The sequence below is a fragment of the Saimiri boliviensis genome, chromosome 21, assembly GCF_048565385.1.
Source record: "Saimiri boliviensis isolate mSaiBol1 chromosome 21, mSaiBol1.pri, whole genome shotgun sequence".
NCBI classification, from domain to species: domain Eukaryota; kingdom Metazoa; phylum Chordata; class Mammalia; order Primates; family Cebidae; genus Saimiri; species Saimiri boliviensis.
In genome coordinates, this window is record NC_133469.1 from 35,568,956 (window position 1) to 35,588,644 (window position 19,689).

A 19,689-nucleotide genomic window follows, 5' to 3' on the forward strand; every position below is an offset into this window, starting at 1 on the left:
AAAAAAACACAGCTTGGGGGTGTATTTGTATTATTTTCGGAGATACAGCTAAGGGTTTTATTTGTATTTTTGAAAATAACGCAGCCTGGGGGTGTATTTGTATTATTTTCCGAGATACAGCTAATGGTTGTTTTTGTATTTTGGAAAATAACACAGCATGGGGGTGTATTTACATTATTTTCCGAGATACAGCTAAGGTTCGTATTAGTATTTTTGAAAATAACACAACTTGGGGGTGTATTTGTATTATTTTCCGAGAAACAGCTAAGGGTTCTATTTCTAGTTTTGAAAATAAGACAGCTTGGGGGTGTATTTGTATTATTTTCCGTTATACAGCTAAGGGTTGTATTAGTATTTTGTAAAATAACACAGCTTGGGGTTGTATTTGTATTATTTTCCAAGATACAGCTAAGGGCTGTATTTGTATTTTTGAAAATAACGCAGATTGGGGGTGTATTTGTATTATTTTCCGAGATACAGCTAAGGTATGTATTTGTATTTTTGAAAATAACACAGCTTGGGGCTGTATTTGTATTATTTTCTCAGATACAGCTGAGGTTTGTATTTGTATTTTTGAAAATAACACATCTTGGGGGTGTTTTTGTATTATTTTCCGAGATACAGCTAAGGGTTGTATTTGTATTTTTGAAAATGACCCAGCTTGTGGGTGTATTTGTATTATTTTCCGAGATACAGCTAATGTTTGTATTTGTATTTTTGAAAATAACACAGCATGGGGGTGTATTTATATTATTTTCTGAGATACGGCTAAGGTTTGTATTTGTATTTTGTAAAAAAACACAGCTTGGGGGTGTATTTGTATCATTTTCCGAGATACAGCTAAGCGTTGTATTTGTGTTTTTGAAAATAAAACAGCTTGGGGGTGTATTTGTATTTTTTTCCGAGATACAGCTAAGGGTTGTATTTCTATTTTTGAAAATAACAAAGCTTGGGGGTGTTTTTGTATTATTTTCTGAGATACAGCACAAGGTTTTATTTGTATTTTTGAAAATAACACAGCTTAGGTGTGTATTTGTATTATTTTCCGAGATACAGCTAAGGTTTGTATTTGTATTTTTGAAAATAACAAAGCTTGGGTGTGTATTTGTATTATTTTCCGAGATACGGCTAAGGTTTATATTTGTATTTTTGAAAATAACACAGCTTGGGGGTGTATTTGTATTATTTTCCCAGATACAGCTAAGGTCTGTATTTGTATTTTTGAAAATAACACAGCTTGGTGGTGTATTTGTATTATATTCCCAGATACAACTAAGGTTTGTATTTGTATTTTGGAAAATAACACAGCTTGAGGGTGTTTTTGTATTATTTTCCGATATACAGCTCAGGGTTTTATTTGTATTTTTGAAAATAACACATCTTGGGGGTGTATTTGTATTATTTTCCGAGATACTGCTAAGGGTTGTATTTGTATTTTTGAAAATAACACACCATAGGGGTGTATTTATATTATTTTCCGAGATACAGCTAAGGTTTGTATTAGTATTTTTGAAAATAACACATCTTGGGTGTGTATTTGTATTATTTTCCCAGATACAGCTAAGGTTTGTATTTGTATTTTTGAAAATGACACAGAATGGGGGTGTATTTATATTATTTTCCGAGATACAGGTAAGGTTTGTATTTGTATTTTTGAAAATAACACAGCTTGGGTGTGTATTTTTATTATTTTCCGAGATACAGCTAAGGGTTGTATTTCTATCTTTGAAAATAACACAGCTTGGCGGTGTATTTGTATTATTTTCCGAGATACAGCTCAGGGTTGTATTTGTATTTTTGAAAATAAGAAAGCTTGGGGGTGTATTTGTGTCATTTTCCGAGGTACACCTCAGGGTTTTATTTGTATTTCTGAAAATAACACAGCTTGTGAGTGTATTTGTATTATTTTCCTAGATACAGCTAAGGTTTGTATTTGTATTTTTGAAAATAACACAGCTTGGGCGTGTATTTGTATTATTTTCCGAGATACAGCTAAGGTTTGTATTTGTATTTTTAAAAATAACATAGCTTGGGGGTGTTTGTGTATTATTTTCCGAGATACAGCTAAGGGTTGTATTTCTAGTTTTTAAAATAAGACAGCTTGGGGGTGTATTTGTATTATTTTCCGAGATACAGCTAAGGGTTGTATTTGTATTTTGTAAAATAACACAGCTTGGGTGGTGTATTTGTATTATTTTCCGAGATACAGCTAAGGTTTGTATTTGTATTTTTGAAAATAACACAGCTTGGGGATTTCTTTGTATTATTTTCAGGGATACAGCTAAGGGTTATATTTCTATATTTGAAAATAACACAGCATGGGGGAGTATTTGTATAATTTTCCGAGATACAGCTAAGGGTTGTATTTGTATTTTTGAAAATAACAGAACTTGGGGGTGTGTTTTTATTATTTTCCGAGATACAGCTAAGGGTTGTATTTGTACTTTAGAAAATAACAGAGCTTGGGGGTGTATTTGTATTATTTTCTGAGATACAGCTGAGGGTTGTATTTGTATTTTTGGAAATAACGCAACTTGGGGGTGTATTTGTATTATTTTCCGAGACACAGCTAAGGGATGTATTTGTATTTTTGAAAATAACACAGCTTGAGAGTGTATTTGTATTATTTTCCGAGATACAGCTAAGGTTTTTATTTGTATTTTTGAAAATAATGCAGCTTGATTTTATATTTGTATTATTTTCCAAGATACAGCTAAGGTTTGTATTTGTATTTTGTAAAAAAACACAGCTTTGGGGTGTATTTGTATTATTTTCCGAGATACAGCTAAGCGTTGTATTTGTGTTTTTGAAAATAACACAGCTTGGGGGAGTATTTGTATTATTTTCGGAGATACAGCTAAGGGATGTATTTTTATTTTTGAAAATAACACAGCTTGTGGGTGTTTTTGTATTATTTTCCGAGATACAGCACAAGGTTGTATTTGTATTTTTGAAAATAACACAGCTTAGGGGTGTATTTGTATTATTTTCCGTGATATTACTAAGGGTTGTATTTGTATTTTGGAAAATAACAAGGCATGGGGGTGTATTTATATTATTTTCCGAGATACTGCTAAGGTTTTTTATTAGTATTTTTGAAAATAACACAGCTTGGGGGTGTAATTGTTTTATTTTCCCAGATACAGCTAAGGTTTGTATATGCATTTTTGAAAATAACACAGCTAGGGGGTGTATTTGTATTATATTCTCAGATACAGCTAAGGTTTGCATTTGTATTTTTGAAAATAACACAGCTTGGGGGTATTTTTGTATTATTTTCCGAGATACACCTCAGGGTTGTATTTGTATTTTTGAAAATAACACAGCTTGGGGGTGTATTTGTATTATTTTCCGAGATACAGCTAAGGGTTGTGTTTGTATATTTGAAAATAACACAGCATGGAGGTGTATTTATATTATTTTCCGAGATACAGCTAAGGTTTGTATTTGTATTTTTGAATAAAACACAGCTTGGCGGTGTATTTGTATTATTTTCCGAGATACAGCTAAGGATTGTATTTCTAGTTTTGAAAATAAGACAGCTTGGGGGTGTATTTCTATTATTTTCCGAGATACAGCTAAGGCTTGTATTTGTATTTTGTAAAAAAAACACAGCTTGGGGGTGTATTTGTATTATTTTCGGAGATACAGCTAAGGGTTTTATTTGTATTTTTGAAAATAACGCAGCCTGGGGGTGTATTTGTATTATTTTCCGAGATACAGCTAATGGTTGTTTTTGTATTTTGGAAAATAACACAGCATGGGGGTGTATTTACATTATTTTCCGAGATACAGCTAAGGTTCGTATTAGTATTTTTGAAAATAACACAACTTGGGGGTGTATTTGTATTATTTTCCGAGAAACAGCTAAGGGTTCTATTTCTAGTTTTGAAAATAAGACAGCTTGGGGGTGTATTTGTATTATTTTCTGTGATACAGCTAAGGGTTGTATTAGTATTTTGTAAAATAACACAGCTTGGGGTTGTATTTGTATTATTTTCCAAGATACAGCTAAGGGTTGTATTTGTATTTTTGAAAATAACGCAGATTGGGGGTGTATTTGTATTATTTTCCGAGATACAGCTAAGGGTTGTATTTGTATTTTGGAAAATAACACAGCTTGGGGGTGTATTTGCATTATTTTCCCAGATACAGATAATGTTTGTATTTGTATTTTTCAAAATATCACATCATGGGGGTGTGTTTGTATTATTTTCCGAGATACAGCTAAGGGTTGTATTTGTACTTTAGAAAATAACACAGCTTGTGGGTGTGTTTGTATTATTTTCCCAGATACAGCTAAGGTATGTATTTGTATTTTTGAAAATAACACAGCTTGGGGGTGTATTTGTATTATTTTCTCAGATACAGCTGAGGTTTGTATTTGTATTTTTGAAAATAACACATCTTGGGGGTGTTTTTGTATTATTTTCCGAGATACAGCTAAGGGTTGTATTTGTATTTTTGAAAATGACCCAGCTTGTGGGTGTATTTGTATTATTTTCCGAGATACAGCTAATGTTTGTATTTGTATTTTTGAAAATAACACAGCATGGGGGTGTATTTATATTATTTTCTGAGATACGGCTAAGGTTTGTATTTGTATTTTGTAAAAAAACACAGCTTGGGGGTGTATTTGTATCATTTTCCGAGATACAGCTAAGCGTTGTATTTGTGTTTTTGAAAATAAAACAGCTTGGGGGTGTATTTGTATTATTTTCGGAGATACAGCTAAGGGATGTATTTCTATTTTTGAAAATAACAAAGCTTGGGGGTGTTTTTGTATTATTTTCTGAGATACAGCACAAGGTTTTATTTGTATTTTTGAAAATAACACAGCTTAGGTGTGTATTTGTATTATTTTCCGAGATACAGCTAAGGTTTGTATTTGTATTTTTGAAAATAACAAAGCTTGGGTGTGTATTTGTATTATTTTCCGAGATACGGCTAAGGTTTATATTTGTATTTTTGAAAATAACACAGCTTGGGGGTGTATTTGTATTATTTTCCCAGATACAGCTAAGGTCTGTATTTGTATTTTTGAAAATAACACAGCTTGGTGGTGTATTTGTATTATATTCCCAGATACAACTAAGGTTTGTATTTGTATTTTGGAAAATAACACAGCTTGAGGGTGTTTTTGTATTATTTTCCGATATACAGCTCAGGGTTTTATTTGTATTTTTGAAAATAACACATCTTGGGGGTGTATTTGTATTATTTTCCGAGATACTGCTAAGGGTTGTATTTGTATTTTTGAAAATAACACACCATAGGGGTGTATTTATATTATTTTCCGAGATACAGCTAAGGTTTGTATTAGTATTTTTGAAAATAACACATCTTGGGTGTGTATTTGTATTATTTTCCCAGATACAGCTAAGGTTTGTATTTGTATTTTTGAAAATGACACAGAATGGGGGTGTATTTATATTATTTTCCGAGATACAGGTAAGGTTTGTATTTGTATTTTTGAAAATAACACAGCTTGGGTGTGTATTTTTATTATTTTCCGAGATACAGCTAAGGGTTGTATTTCTATCTTTGAAAATAACACAGCTTGGCGGTGTATTTGTATTATTTTCCGAGATACAGCTCAGGGTTGTATTTGTATTTTTGAAAATAAGAAAGCTTGGGGGTGTATTTGTGTCATTTTCCGAGGTACACCTCAGGGTTTTATTTGTATTTCTGAAAATAACACAGCTTGTGAATGTATTTGTATTATTTTCCTAGATACAGCTAAGGTTTGTATTTGTATTTTTGAAAATAACACAGCTTGGGCGTGTATTTGTATTATTTTCCGAGATACAGCTAAGGTTTGTATTTGTATTTTTAAAAATAACACAGCTTGGGGGTGTTTGTGTATTATTTTCCGAGATACAGCTAAGGGTTGTATTTCTAGTTTTTAAAATAAGACAGCTTGGGGGTGTATTTGTATTATTTTCCGAGATACAGCTAAGGGTTGTATTTGTATTTTGTAAAATAACACAGCTTGGGTGGTGTATTTGTATTATTTTCCGAGATACAGCTAAGGTTTGTATTTGTATTTTTGAAAATAACACAGCTTGGGGATTTCTTTGTATTATTTTCAGGGATACAGCTAAGGGTTATATTTCTATATTTGAAAATAACACAGCATCGGGGAGTATTTGTATAATTTTCCGAGATACAGCTAAGGGTTGTATTTGTATTTTTGAAAATAACAGAACTTGGGGGTGTGTTTTTATTATTTTCCGAGATACAGCTAAGGGTTGTATTTGTACTTTAGAAAATAACAGAGCTTGGGGGTGTATTTGTATTATTTTCTGAGATACAGCTGAGGGTTGTATTTGTATTTTTGGAAATAACGCAACTTGGGGGTGTATTTGTATTATTTTCCGAGACACAGCTAAGGGATGTATTTGTATTTTTGAAAATAACACAGCTTGAGAGTGTATTTGTATTATTTTCCGAGATACAGCTAAGGTTTTTATTTGTATTTTTGAAAATAATGCAGCTTGGTTTTATATTTGTATTATTTTCCAAGATACAGCTAAGGTTTGTATTTGTATTTTGTAAAAAAACACAGCTTTGGGGTGTATTTGTATTATTTTCCGAGATACAGCTAAGCGTTGTATTTGTGTTTTTGAAAATAACACAGCTTGGGGGAGTATTTGTATTATTTTCGGAGATACAGCTAAGGGATGTATTTTTATTTTTGAAAATAACACAGCTTGTGGGTGTTTTTGTATTATTTTCCGAGATACAGCACAAGGTTGTATTTGTATTTTTGAAAATAACACAGCTTAGGGGTGTATTTGTATTATTTTCCGAGATATTACTAAGGGTTGTATTTGTATTTTGGAAAATAACACAGCATGGGGGTGTATTTATATTATTTTCCGAGATACTGCTAAGGTTTTTTATTAGTATTTTTGAAAATAACACAGCTTGGGGGTGTAATTGTTTTATTTTCCCAGATACAGCTATGGTTTGTATATGCATTTTTGAAAATAACACAGCTAGGGGGTGTATTTGTATTATATTCTCAGATACAGCTAAGGTTTGCATTTGTATTTTTGAAAATAACACAGCTTGGGGGTATTTTTGTATTATTTTCCGAGATACACCTCAGGGTTGTATTTGTATTTTTGAAAATAACACAGCTTGGGGGTGTATTTGTATTATTTTCCGAGATACAGCTAAGGTTTGTATTTGTATTTTTGAATAAAACACAGCTTGGCGGTGTATTTGTATTATTTTCCGAGATACAGCTAAGGATTGTATTTCTAGTTTTGAAAATAAGACAGCTTGGGGGTGTATTTCTATTATTTTCCGAGATACAGCTAAGGCTTGTATTTGTATTTTGTAAAAAAAACACAGCTTGGGGGTGTATTTGTATTATTTTCGGAGATACAGCTAAGGGTTTTATTTGTATTTTTGAAAATAACGCAGCCTGGGGGTGTATTTGTATTATTTTCCGAGATACAGCTAATGGTTGTTTTTGTATTTTGGAAAATAACACAGCATGGGGGTGTATTTACATTATTTTCCGAGATACAGCTAAGGTTCGTATTAGTATTTTTGAAAATAACACAACTTGGGGGTGTATTTGTATTATTTTCCGAGAAACAGCTAAGGGTTCTATTTCTAGTTTTGAAAATAAGACAGCTTGGGGGTGTATTTGTATTATTTTCCGTGATACAGCTAAGGGTTGTATTAGTATTTTGTAAAATAACACAGCTTGGGGTTGTATTTGTATTATTTTCCAAGATACAGCTAAGGGTTGTATTTGTATTTTTGAAAATAACGCAGATTGGGGGTGTATTTGTATTATTTTCCGAGATACAGCTAAGGGTTGTATTTGTATTTTGGAAAATAACACAGCTTGGGGGTGTATTTGCATTATTTTCCCAGATACAGCTAATGTTTGTATTTGTATTTTTCAAAATATCACATCATGGGGGTGTGTTTGTATTATTTTCCGAGATACAGCTAAGGGTTTTATTTGTACTTTAGAAAATAACACAGCTTGTGGGTGTGTTTGTATTATTTTCCCAGATACAGCTAAGGTATGTATTTGTATTTTTGAAAATAACACAGCTTGGGGGTGTATTTGTATTATTTTCTCAGATACAGCTGAGGTTTGTATTTGTATTTTTGAAAATAACACATCTTGGGGGTGTTTTTGTATTATTTTCCGAGATCCAGCTAAGGGTTGTATTTGTATTTTTGAAAATGACCCAGCTTGTGGGTGTATTTGTATTATTTTCCGAGATACAGCTAATGTTTGTATTTGTATTTTTGAAAATAACACAGCATGGGGGTGTATTTATATTATTTTCTGAGATACGGCTAAGGTTTGTATTTGTATTTTGTAAAAAAACACAGCTTGGGGGTGTATTTGTATCATTTTCCGAGATACAGCTAAGCGTTGTATTTGTGTTTTTGAAAATAAAACAGCTTGGGGGTGTATTTGTATTTTTTTCCGAGATACAGCTAAGGGTTGTATTTCTATTTTTGAAAATAACAAAGCTTGGGGGTGTTTTTGTATTATTTTCTGAGATACAGCACAAGGTTTTATTTGTATTTTTGAAAATAACACAGCTTAGGTGTGTATTTGTATTATTTTCCGAGATACAGCTAAGGTTTGTATTTGTATTTTTGAAAATAACAAAACTTGGGTGTGTATTTGTATTATTTTCCGAGATACGGCTAAGGTTTATATTTGTATTTTTGAAAATAACACAGCTTGGGGGTGTATTTGTATTATTTTCCCAGATACAGCTAAGGTCTGTATTTGTATTTTTGAAAATAACACAGCTTGGTGGTGTATTTGTATTATATTCCCAGATACAACTAAGGTTTGTATTTGTATTTTGGAAAATAACACAGCTTGAGGGTGTTTTTGTATTATTTTCCGATATACAGCTCAGGGTTTTATTTGTATTTTTGAAAATAACACATCTTGGGGGTGTATTTGTATTATTTTCCGAGATACTGCTAAGGGTTGTATTTGTATTTTTGAAAATAACACACCATAGGGGTGTATTTATATTATTTTCCGAGATACAGCTAAGGTTTGTATTAGTATTTTTGAAAATAACACATCTTGGGTGTGTATTTGTATTATTTTCCCAGATACAGCTAAGGTTTGTATTTGTATTTTTGAAAATGACACAGAATGGGGGTGTATTTATATTATTTTCCGAGATACAGGTAAGGTTTGTATTTGTATTTTTGAAAATAACACAGCTTGGGTGTGTATTTTTATTATTTTCCGAGATACAGCTAAGGGTTGTATTTCTATCTTTGAAAATAACACAGCTTGGCGGTGTATTTGTATTATTTTCCGAGATACAGCTCAGGGTTGTATTTGTATTTTTGAAAATAAGAAAGCTTGGGGGTGTATTTGTGTCATTTTCCGAGGTACACCTCAGGGTTTTATTTGTATTTCTGAAAATAACACAGCTTGTGAGTGTATTTGTATTATTTTCCTAGATACAGCTAAGGTTTGTATTTGTATTTTTGAAAATAACACAGCTTGGGCGTGTATTTGTATTATTTTCCGAGATACAGCTAAGGTTTGTATTTGTATTTTTAAAAATTACACAGCTTGGGGGTGTTTGTGTATTATTTTCCGAGATACAGCTAAGGGTTGTATTTCTAGTTTTTAAAATAAGACAGCTTGGGGGTGTATTTGTATTATTTTCCGAGATACAGCTAAGGGTTGTATTTGTATTTTGTAAAATAACACAGCTTGGGTGGTGTATTTGTATTATTTTCCGAGATACAGCTAAGGTTTTTATTTGTATTTTTGAAAATAACACAGCTTGGGGATTTCTTTGTATTATTTTCAGGGATACAGCTAAGGGTTATATTTCTATATTTGAAAATAACCCAGCATGGGGGAGTATTTGTATAATTTTCCGAGATACAGCTAAGGGTTGTATTTGTATTTTTGAAAATAACAGAACTTGGGGGTGTGTTTTTATTATTTTCCGAGATACAGCTAAGGGTTGTATTTGTACTTTAGAAAATAACAGAGCTTGGGGGTGTATTTGTATTATTTTCTGAGATACAGCTGAGGGTTGTATTTGTATTTTTGGAAATAACGCAACTTGGGGGTGTATTTGTATTATTTTCCGAGACACAGCTAAGGGATGTATTTGTATTTTTGAAAATAACACAGCTTGAGAGTGTATTTGTATTATTTTCCGAGATACAGCTAAGGTTTTTATTTGTATTTTTGAAAATAATGCAGCTTGGTTTTATATTTGTATTATTTTCCAAGATACAGCTAAGGTTTGTATTTGTATTTTGTAAAAAAACACAGCTTTGGGGTGTATTTGTATTATTTTCCGAGATACAGCTAAGCGTTGTATTTGTGTTTTTGAAAATAACACAGCTTGGGGGAGTATTTGTATTATTTTCGGAGATACAGCTAAGGGATGTATTTTTATTTTTGAAAATAACACAGCTTGTGGGTGTTTTTGTATTATTTTCCGAGATACAGCACAAGGTTGTATTTGTATTTTTGAAAATAACACAGCTTAGGGGTGTATTTGTATTATTTTCCGAGATATTACTAAGGGTTGTATTTGTATTTTGGAAAATAACAAGGCATGGGGGTGTATTTATATTATTTTCCGAGATACTGCTAAGGTTTTTTATTAGTATTTTTGAAAATAACACAGCTTGGGGGTGTAATTGTTTTATTTTCCCAGATACAGCTATGGTTTCTATATGTATTTTTGAAAATAACACAGCTAGGGGGTGTATTTGTATTATATTCTCAGATACAGCTAAGGTTTGCATTTGTATTTTTGAAAATAACACAGCTTGGGGGTATTTTTGTATTATTTTCCGAGATATACCTCAGGGTTGTATTTGTATTTTTGAAAATAACACAGCTTGGGGGTGTATTTGTATTATTTTCCGAGATAGAGCTAAGGGTTTTGTTTGTATATTTGAAAATAACACAGCATGGAGGTGTATTTATATTATTTTCCGAGATACAGCTAAGGTTTGTATTTGTATTTTTGAATAAAACACAGCTTGGCGGTGTATTTGTATTATTTTCCGAGATACAGCTAAGGATTGTATTTCTAGTTTTGAAAATAAGAGAGCTTGGGGGTGTATTTCTATTATTTTCCGAGATACAGCTAAGGCTTGTATTTGTATTTTGTAAAAAAACACAGCTTGGGGGTGTATTTGTATTATTTTCCGAGATACAGCTAAGGGTTTTATTTGTATTTTTGAAAATAACGCAGCCTGGGGGTGTATTTGTATTATTTTCCGAGATACAGCTAATGGTTGTATTTGTATTTTTGAAAATAACACAGCATGGGTATGTATTTACATTATTTTCCGAGATACAGCTAAGGTTCGTATTAGTATTTTTGAAAATAACACAGCTTGGGGGTGTATTTGTATTATTTTCCGAGAAACAGCTAAGGGTTGTATTTCTAGTTTTGAAAATAAGACAGCTTGGGGGTGTATTTGTATTATTTTCCGTGATACAGCTAAGGGTTGTATTAGTATTTTGTAAAATAACACAGCTTGGGGTTGTATTTGTATTATTTTCCAAGATACAGCTAAGGGTTGTATTTGTATTTTTGAAAATAACGCAGATTGGGGGTGTATTTGTATTATTTTCCGAGATACAGCTAAGGGTTGTATTTGTATTTTGGAAAATAACACAGCTTGGGGGTGTATTTGCATTATTTTCCCAGATACAGCTAATGTTTGTGTTTGTATTTTTCAAAATATCACATCTTGGGGGTGTGTTTGTATTATTTTCCGAGATACAGCTAAGGGTTGTATTTGTACTTTAGAAAATAACACAGCTTGGGGGTGTGTTTGTATTATTTTCCCAGATACAGCTAAGGTATGTATTTGTATTTTTGAAAATAACACAGCTTGGGGGTGTATTTGTATTATTTTCTCAGATACAGCTGAGGTTTGTATTTGTATTTTTGAAAATAACACATCTTGGGGGTGTTTTTGTATTATTTTCCGAGATACAGCTAAGGGTTGTATTTGTATTTTTGAAAATGACCCAGCTTGTGGGTGTATTTGTATTATTTTCCGAGATACAGCTAATGTTTGTATTTGTATTTTTGAAAATAACACAGCATGGGGGTGTATTTATATTATTTTCTGAGATACGGCTAAGGTTTGTATTTGTATTTTGTAAAAAAACACAGCTTGGGGGTGTATTTGTATCATTTTCCGAGATACAGATAAGCGTTGTATCTGTGTTTTTGAAAATAAAACAGCTTGGGGGTGTATTTGTATTTTTTTCCGAGATACAGCTAAGGGTTGTATTTCTATTTTTGAAAATAACAAAGCTTGGGGGTGTTTTTGTATTATTTTCTGAGATACAGCACAAGGTTTTATTTGTATTTTTGAAAATAACACAGCTTAGGTGTGTATTTGTATTATTTTCCGAGATACAGCTAAGGTTTGTATTTGTATTTTTGAAAATAACAAAGCTTGGGGGTGTATTTGTATTATTTTCCGAGATACAGCTAAGGTTTATGTTTGTATTTTTGAAAATAACACAGCTTGGGGGTGTATTTGTATTATTATCCCAGATACAGCTAAGGTCTGTATTTGTATTTTTGAAAATAACACAGCTTGGTGGTGTATTTGTATTATATTCCCAGATACAACTAAGGTTTGTATTTGTATTTTGGAAAATAACACAGCTTGAGGGTGTTTTTGTATTATTTTCCGATATACAGCTCAGGGTTTTATTTGTATTTTTGAAAATAACACATCTTGGGGGTGTATTTGTATTATTTTCCGAGATACTGCTAAGGGTTGTATTTGTATTTTTGAAAATAACACACCATAGGGGTGTATTTATATTATTTTCCGAGATACAGCTAAGGTTTGTATTAGTATTTTTGAAAATAACACATCTTGGGTGTGTATTTGTATTATTTTCCCAGATACAGCTAAGGTTTGTATTTGTATTTTTGAAAATGACACAGAATGGGGGTGTATTTATATTATTTTCCGAGATACAGGTAAGGTTTGTATTTGTATTTTTGAAAATAACACAGCTTGGGTGTGTATTTTTATTATTTTCCGAGATACAGCTAAGGGTTGTATTTCTATCTTTGAAAATAACACAGCTTGGCGGTGTATTTGTATTATTTTCCGAGATACAGCTCAGGGTTGTATTTGTATTTTTGAAAATAAGAAAGCTTGGGGGTGTATTTGTGTCATTTTCCGAGGTACACCTCAGGGTTTTATTTGTATTTCTGAAAATAACACAGCTTGTGAGTGTATTTGTATTATTTTCCTAGATACAGCTAAGGTTTGTATTTGTATTTTTGAAAATAACACAGCTTGGGCGTGTATTTGTATTATTTTCCGAGATACAGCTAAGGTTTGTATTTGTATTTTTAAAAATAACACAGCTTGGGGGTGTTTGTGTATTATTTTCCGAGATACAGCTAAGGGTTGTATTTCTAGTTTTTAAAATAAGACAGCTTGTGGGTGTATTTGTATTATTTTCCGAGATACAGCTAAGGGTTGTATTTGTATTTTGTAAAATAACACAGCTTGGGTGGTGTATTTGTATTATTTTCCGAGATACAGCTAAGGTTTGTATTTGTATTTTTGAAAATAACACAGCTTGGGGATTTCTTTGTATTATTTTCAGGGATACAGCTAAGGGTTATATTTCTATATTTGAAAATAACCCAGCATGGGGGAGTATTTGTATAATTTTCCGAGATACAGCTAAGGGTTGTATTTGTATTTTTGAAAATAACAGAACTTGGGGGTGTGTTTTTATTATTTTCCGAGATACAGCTAAGGGTTGTATTTGTACTTTAGAAAATAACAGAGCTTGGGGGTGTATTTGTATTATTTTCTGAGATACAGCTGAGGGTTGTATTTGTATTTTTGGAAATAACGCAACTTGGGGGTGTATTTGTATTATTTTCCGAGACACAGCTAAGGGATGTATTTGTATTTTTGAAAATAACACAGCTTGAGAGTGTATTTGTATTATTTTCCGAGATACAGCTAAGGTTTTTATTTGTATTTTTGAAAATAATGCAGCTTGGTTTTATATTTGTATTATTTTCCAAGATACAGCTAAGGTTTGTATTTGTATTTTGTAAAAAAACACAGCTTTGGGGTGTATTTGTATTATTTTCCGAGATACAGCTAAGCGTTGTATTTGTGTTTTTGAAAATAACACAGCTTGGGGGAGTATTTGTATTATTTTCGGAGATACAGCTAAGGGATGTATTTTTATTTTTGAAAATAACACAGCTTGTGGGTGTTTTTGTATTATTTTCCGAGATACAGCACAAGGTTGTATTTGTATTTTTGAAAATAACACAGCTTAGGGGTGTATTTGTATTATTTTCCGAGATATTACTAAGGGTTGTATTTGTATTTTGGAAAATAACAAGGCATGGGGGTGTATTTATATTATTTTCCGAGATACTGCTAAGGTTTTTTATTAGTATTTTTGAAAATAACACAGCTTGGGGGTGTAATTGTTTTATTTTCCCAGATACAGCTATGGTTTCTATATGTATTTTTGAAAATAACACAGCTAGGGGGTGTATTTGTATTATATTCTCAGATACAGCTAAGGTTTGCATTTGTATTTTTGAAAATAACACAGCTTGGGGGTATTTTTGTATTATTTTCCGAGATATACCTCAGGGTTGTATTTGTATTTTTGAAAATAACACAGCTTGGGGGTGTATTTGTATTATTTTCCGAGATAGAGCTAAGGGTTGTGTTTGTATATTTGAAAATAACACAGCATGGAGGTGTATTTATATTATTTTCCGAGATACAGCTAAGGTTTGTATTTGTATTTTTGAATAAAACACAGCTTGGCGGTGTATTTGTATTATTTTCCGAGATACAGCTAAGGATTGTATTTCTAGTTTTGAAAATAAGAGAGCTTGGGGGTGTATTTCTATTATTTTCCGAGATACAGCTAAGGCTTGTATTTGTATTTTGTAAAAAAACACAGCTTGGGGGTGTATTTGTATTATTTTCCGAGATACAGCTAAGGGTTTTATTTGTATTTTTGAAAATAACGCAGCCTGGGGGTGTATTTGTATTATTTTCCGAGATACAGCTAATGGTTGTATTTGTATTTTTGAAAATAACACAGCATGGGTATGTATTTACATTATTTTCCGAGATACAGCTAAGGTTCGTATTAGTATTTTTGAAAATAACACAGCTTGGGGGTGTATTTGTATTATTTTCCGAGAAACAGCTAAGGGTTGTATTTCTAGTTTTGAAAATAAGACAGCTTGGGGGTGTATTTGTATTATTTTCCGTGATACAGCTAAGGGTTGTATTAGTATTTTGTAAAATAACACAGCTTGGGGTTGTATTTGTATTATTTTCCAAGATACAGCTAAGGGTTGTATTTGTATTTTTGAAAATAACGCAGATTGGGGGTGTATTTGTATTATTTTCCGAGATACAGCTAAGGGTTGTATTTGTATTTTGGAAAATAACACAGCTTGGGGGTGTATTTGCATTATTTTCCCAGATACAGCTAATGTTTGTATTTGTATTTTTCAAAATATCACATCTTGGGGGTGTGTTTGTATTATTTTCCGAGATACAGCTAAGGGTTGTATTTGTACTTTAGAAAATAACACAGCTTGGGGGTGTGTTTGTATTATTTTCCCAGATACAGCTAAGGTATGTATTTGTATTTTTGAAAATAACACAGCTTGGGGGTGTATTTGTATTATTTTCTCAGATACAGCTTAGGTTTGTATTTGTATTTTTGAAAATAACACATCTTGGGGGTGTTTTTGTATTATTTTCCGAGATACAGCTAAGGGTTGTATTTGTATTTTTGAAAATGACCCAGCTTGTGGGTGTATTTGTATTATTTTCCGAGATACAGCTAATGTTTGTATTTGTATTTTTGAAAATAACACAGCATGGGGGTGTATTTATATTATTTTCTGAGATACAGCTAAGGTTTGTATTTGTATTTTGTAAAAAAACACAGCTTGGGGGTGTATTTGTATCATTTTCCGAGATACAGATAAGCGTTGTATCTGTGTTTTTGAAAATAAAACAGCTTGGGGGTGTATTTGTATTTTTTTCCGAGATACAGCTAAGGGTTGTATTTCTATTTTTGAAAATAACAAAGCTTGGGGGTGTTTTTGTATTATTTTCTGAGATACAGCACAAGGTTTTATTTGTATTTTTGAAAATAACACAGCTTAGGTGTGTATTTGTATTATTTTCCGAGATACAGCTAAGGTTTGTATTTGTATTTTTGAAAATAACAAAGCTTGGGGGTGTATTTGTATTATTTTCCGAGATACAGCTAAGGTTTATGTTTGTATTTTTGAAAATAACACAGCTTGGGGGTGTATTTGTATTATTATCCCAGATACAGCTAAGGTCTGTATTTGTATTTTTGAAAATAACACAGCTTGGTGGTGTATTTGTATTATATTCCCAGATACAACTAAGGTTTGTATTTGTATTTTGGAAAATAACACAGCTTGAGGGTGTTTTTGTATTATTTTCCGATATACAGCTCAGGGTTTTATTTGTATTTTTGAAAATAACACATCTTGGGGGTGTATTTGTATTATTTTCCGAGATACTGCTAAGGGTTGTATTTGTATTTTTGAAAATAACACACCATAGGGGTGTATTTATATTATTTTCCGAGATACAGCTAAGGTTTGTATTAGTATTTTTGAAAATAACACATCTTGGGTGTGTATTTGTATTATTTTCCCAGATACAGCTAAGGTTTGTATTTGTATTTTTGAAAATGACACAGAATGGGGGTGTATTTATATTATTTTCCGAGATACAGGTAAGGTTTGTATTTGTATTTTTGAAAATAACACAGCTTGGGTGTGTATTTTTATTATTTTCCGAGATACAGCTAAGGGTTGTATTTCTATCTTTGAAAATAACACAGCTTGGCGGTGTATTTGTATTATTTTCCGAGATACAGCTCAGGGTTGTATTTGTATTTTTGAAAATAAGAAAGCTTGGGGGTGTATTTGTGTCATTTTCCGAGGTACACCTCAGTGTTTTATTTGTATTTCTGAAAATAACACAGCTTGTGAGTGTATTTGTATTATTTTCCTAGATACAGCTAAGGTTTGTATTTGTATTTTTGAAAATAACACAGCTTGGGCGTGTATTTGTATTATTTTCCGAGATACAGCTAAGGTTTGTATTTGTATTTTTAAAAATAACACAGCTTGGGGGTGTTTGTGTATTATTTTCCGAGATACAGCTAAGGGTTGTATTTCTAGTTTTTAAAATAAGACAGCTTGGGGGTGTATTTGTATTATTTTCCGAGATACAGCTAAGGGTTGTATTTGTATTTTGTAAAATAACACAGCTTGGGTGGTGTATTTGTATTATTTTCCGAGATACAGCTAAGGTTTGTATTTGTATTTTTGAAAATAACACAGCTTGGGGATTTCTTTGTATTATTTTCAGGGATACAGCTAAGGGTTATATTTCTATATTTGAAAATAACCCAGCATGGGGGAGTATTTGTATAATTTTCCGAGATACAGCTAAGGGTTGTATTTGTATTTTTGAAAATAACAGAACTTGGGGGTGTGTTTTTATTATTTTCCGAGATACAGCTAAGGGTTGTATTTGTACTTTAGAAAATAACAGAGCTTGGGGGTGTATTTGTATTATTTTCTGAGATACAGCTGAGGGTTGTATTTGTATTTTTGGAAATAACGCAACTTGGGGGTGTATTTGTATTATTTTCCGAGACACAGCTAAGGGATGTATTTGTATTTTTGAAAATAACACAGCTTGAGAGTGTATTTGTATTATTTTCCGAGATACAGCTAAGGTTTTTATTTGTATTTTTGAAAATAATGCAGCTTGGTTTTATATTTGTATTATTTTCCAAGATACAGCTAAGGTTTGTATTTGTATTTTGTAAAAAAACACAGCTTTGGGGTGTATTTGTATTATTTTCCGAGATACAGCTAAGCGTTGTATTTGTGTTTTTGAAAATAACACAGCTTGGGGGAGTATTTGTATTATTTTCGGAGATACAGCTAAGGGATGTATTTTTATTTTTGAAAATAACACAGCTTGTGGGTGTTTTTGTATTATTTTCCGAGATACAGCACAAGGTTGTATTTGTATTTTTGAAAATAACACAGTTTAGAGGTGTATTTGTATTATTTTCCGAGATATTACTAAGGGTTGTATTTGTATTTTGGAAAATAACAAGGCATGGGGGTGTATTTATATTATTTTCCGAGATACTGCTAAGGTTTTTTATTAGTATTTTTGAAAATAACACAGCTTGGGGGTGTAATTGTTTTATTTTCCCAGATACAGCTATGGTTTGTATATGTATTTTTGAAAATAACACAGCTAGGGGGTGTATTTGTATTATATTCTCAGATACAGCTAAGGTTTGCATTTGTATTTTTGAAAATAACACAGCTTTGGGGTATTTTTGTATTATTTTCCGAGATACACCTCAGGGTTGTATTTGTATTTTTGAAAATAACACAGCTTGGGGGTGTATTTGTATTATTTTCCGAGATACAGCTAAGGGTTGTGTTTGTATATTTGAAAATAACACAGCATGGAGGTGTATTTATATTATTTTCCGAGATACAGCTAAGGTTTGTATTTGTATTTTTGAATAAAACACAGCTTGGCGGTGTATTTGTATTATTTTCCGAGATACAGCTAAGGATTGTATTTCTAGTTTTGAAAATAAGACAGCTTGGGGGTGTATTTCTATTATTTTCCGAGATACAGCTAAGGCTTGTATTTGTATTTTGTAAAAAAACACAGCTTGGGGGTGTATTTGTATTATTTTCCGAGATACAGCTAAGGGTTTTATTTGTATTTTTGAAAATAACGCAGCCTGGGGGTGTATTTGTATTATTTTCCGAGATACAGCTAATGGTTGTATTTGTATTTTTGAAAATAACACAGCATGGGTATGTATTTACATTATTTTCCGAGATACAGCTAAGGTTCGTATTAGTATTTTTGAAAATAACACAGCTTGGGGGTGTATTTGTATTATTTTCCGAGAAACAGCTAAGGGTTGTATTTCTAGTTTTGAAAATAAGACAGCTTGGGGGTGTATTTGTATTATTTTCCGTGATACAGCTAAGGGTTGTATTAGTATTTTGTAAAATAACACAGCTTGGGGTTGTATTTGTATTATTTTCCAAGATACAGCTAAGGGTTGTATTTGTATTTTTGAAAATAACGCAGATTGGGGGTGTATTTGTATTATTTTCCGAGATACAGCTAAGGGTTGTATTTGTATTTTGGAAAATAACACAGCTTGGGGGTGTATTTGCATTATTTTCCCAGATACAGCTAATGTTTGTATTTGTATTTTTCAAAATATCACATCTTGGGGGTGTGTTTGTATTATTTTCCGAGATACAGCTAAGGGTTGTATTTGTACTTTAGAAAATAACACAGCTTGGGGGTGTGTTTGTATTATTTTCCCAGATACAGCTAAGGTATGTATTTGTATTTTTGAAAATAACACAGCTTGGGGGTGTATTTGTATTATTTTCTCAGATACAGCTGAGGTTTGTATTTGTATTTTTGAAAATAACACATCTTGGGGGTGTTTTTGTATTATTTTCCGAGATACAGCTAAGGGTTGTATTTGTATTTTTGAAAATGACCCAGCTTGTGGGT